This window comes from Dipodomys merriami, unplaced genomic scaffold (genome assembly GCF_024711535.1).
Source record: "Dipodomys merriami isolate MVZ:Mamm:240054 unplaced genomic scaffold, mDipMer1.0.p SCAF_126, whole genome shotgun sequence".
Classification (NCBI taxonomy): Eukaryota; Metazoa; Chordata; class Mammalia; order Rodentia; family Heteromyidae; genus Dipodomys; species Dipodomys merriami.
Window position 1 is genome coordinate 791,745 of NW_027202560.1, and position 3,072 is coordinate 794,816.

A 3,072-nucleotide genomic window follows, 5' to 3' on the forward strand; every position below is an offset into this window, starting at 1 on the left:
GTTAGGATGAGGGTGATGTTTAGGGTTAGGGTTAGGGTGAGAGTGAGGGTGAGGTTTAGTATTAGAGTTAGGGTTAGGGTGAGGGATAGGGTGAGGTTTAGGGTTAGGGTTAGTGATAGGGTTATGGTTATGGTGAGGGTTAGTGTTAGGGTGAGGGTTAGGTTTAGGGTTAGGATTAGGATTAGGGTTAGTGTGAGGGTGAGTATGAGGTTTAGGGTTAGGGTTAGGTTTAGGCTTAGGGATAGGCTGAGGGTGAGGGTGAGGGTTAGAGTTAGGGTGAGGGTGAGTTTTAGGGTTAGAGTTAGTGTTAAGTTGAGATTTACTGTGTGGGTTAGTGTTAGATTTAGTGTTAGGGTTAGGGTTAGGGTGGGGGTTAGGGTGAGGGTTAGGGTTAGGGATAGGGTTAGGTTTAGGATGAGGTTTTGTGTGAGGTTGAGTGTGAGGGTTATGTTTAGCTTTATGATTATGCTTAAGGTTAGGCTGAGGGTGAGGGTGAGGTTTAGGTTTAGGGTGAGGTTTAGTTTTAGGGTTACGGTGAGGGTTAGGATGAGGGTTAGGTTTAGCATTAGGATTAGGGTGAGGGCTAGCATGAGGGTGAGGTTTAGGGTTAGGGTTAGGGTGAGGTTTAGGATTATTTTTAGGCACAGGGTGGGTGTTAGGGTTAAGGTTATGATGAGGGTGAGGGTTAGGGTAAATTTGAGGGTTAGGATTAGGTCTAGGTTTAGGGTGAGGGTTAGGTTGAGGGCTAGGGTGAGGGTGGGGTTTAGGGTTAGGGTGAGGTTTAGGGTTAGGGTGATGGTTAGGGTTAGTGTGAGGATTAGTGTTAGGGTTAGGGTTAGTGTTAGGGTGAGGGTAAGTGTTAGGGTGAGGGTTAGGGTTATGGTAACGGTTATATTTACAATGAGGGTTAGGTTTAGGTTTAGTGTTATTGTTAGGGTTAGGGTTAGGGTTACGGTTACTGTGAGAGTGAGGTTTAGGGTTCGGTTTAGGGTGAGGTTTATATTAAGTGTTAGGGTTAGAGTTAGGGTTAGGGTGAGGTTTAGGGCTAGAGTTAGCGTTAGTGTTACTGTTAGAGTTAGAGTGAGGGTTAGTGTGGGTTATATTGAGGATTAGGTTTAGGGTTAATGTGAGGGTTATGGTTAGGGTGGGGGTTAGGGTTCGGTTTAGGATTATTGTTAGTTTTAGGGTTAGGGTTACGGTTATGGTCAGGGTGAGGGTGAGGGTTAGGGTTAGGGTGAGGTTTAGTGTTAGGCTTAGGGCGAGGTTGAGGTTTAGGGGTAGAGTTAGGGTTAGGGTGAGGGTTAGGGTGAGGGTTGGGGTTAGGGTGCGGGTTAGGGTGGGGGTAACGGTTAGAGTAAAGGTGAGGGTTAGTCTGAGAGTGAGGGTTACGGTAAGGGTTAGGGTTAGGGTTAGGGTGAGGGTTGGGATTAGGGTTAGGCTTAGGCTTAGGCCCAGCATGAGGGTGAGGGTTAGGGTTCGGGATTGGGTGAGGGTTAGGGTTAGGGTTAGGGTGAGGGTTATGATGAGGTTTAGGGTTAGGATTAGCGTTAGGGTGAGTGCTAGGGTGAGGTTTAGGGTGAGGGTTTGTGTTAGGGATAGGGTTAGGGTTACGATTAGGGTTAGGGTAAGGGTGAGTGTCAGGGTTAGGGTTTGGGTTAAGCTGAGGTTGAGGCTGAGGATTAGGGTTAGGTTTAGGGTTAGGTGTAGGGTTGTGTTTTGGTTTAGGGTTAGTATTAGGGTTAGGGTTAGGGTTAGGGATACCGTGAGGGTTAGTGTTAGGGTTAGGCTTAGGGCTAGGCTTTGGGTTAGTCTGAGGTTGAGGGTGGAGTTGAGGATTAGGGTTAGGGTGATGGTTAGGATTAGGTTTAGGGTGAGGGCTGGGGAGAGGGTGAGGTTCAGGGTAAGACTTAGGCTTAGGCTTAGGGTTAGGCTGAGCATGAGGTTGAGTGTGTGGGTTAGGGTTAGCATGATGGTTAGGATTACCATTAGGTTGAGGGTTAGGATGAGGTTAGGGTTAGGGTTTGGGTTAGGGTGATGGTAAGGGTAAAGGGGAGGTTCAGGCTGAGGGTGAGGATTAAGATAAGGGTGAAGTTTAGGGTTAGTATTAGGGTTAGGGTAGGGTTAGGTTTAGGGTAAGGGTGAGGTTTACATTGAGGATTAGGTTTAGGGTTAGGGTGAGGGTTATGGTTAGGGTGAAGGTTAGGGTTTGGGTTAGGGTTATTGTTAGTGTTAGGGTTAGAGTTACAGTGAGGTTGAGGGTGAGCGTGAAGGTTAGGTTTAGGGTGGGGTTTAGAGTTAGAGTTAGGGTTGGGTGAGGGTGAGGTTTAGGGTTAGAATTAGGGATACGGGGTGGATTAGGATGAGGTTCAGGTTTAGGGTTAGTGTTAGTGTTAGGTTGAGGGTGAGGATTAGGTTGAGGTTTTGGGATAGGGTTAGGTTTAGGATTAGGGTTAGGGTTAGGGTGAGTGTGAGGGTTAGGCTTAGGCTTAAGGTTAGGCTCAGGGTGAGGGTGGGAGTGAGGATTAGGGTTAGGGTGATGTTTCGGGTTAGGGTTAGTGTTATTGTTAGGGTTAGTGTTATAGATACGGTGAGGGTGAGGGTGCGGTTGAGGGTTAGGGTTAGGGTGGGGTTTAGGGTTAGATATAGGGTTAGGGTGAGTGTTAAGGTGAGGATTAGGTGAGGGTTAGGGTTAAGGTTAGTGTTAGGGTTAGGTTGTGGGTGAGGGTTAGGTTGAGGTTTAGGGTTAGGATTAGGGTTAGGCTTAGTATGAGGGTTAGTGTTAGCGTTAGGGTTACTCTAACTGTGAGGGTAAGTGTTAGGGTGAGGGTATGGGTTAGGGTGAGGGTTATGGTTAGGGTGAGGTTTAGGATTAGGGTTAGAGTTATTGTTAGGTTAGGGTTAGGGTTAAGGTGAGAGTGAGGGTGCGGTTGTGGGTTAGGTTTAGGGTGGGGTTTAGAGTTAGGGTTAGGGTTAGGGTTAGGGTGAGGGTGAGGGTGAGGTTTAGGTTTAGATATAGGGTTAGGATGAGGGTTAGGGTGAGGGTTAGGGTTAGGGTTTGTGTTAGTGTTAGGT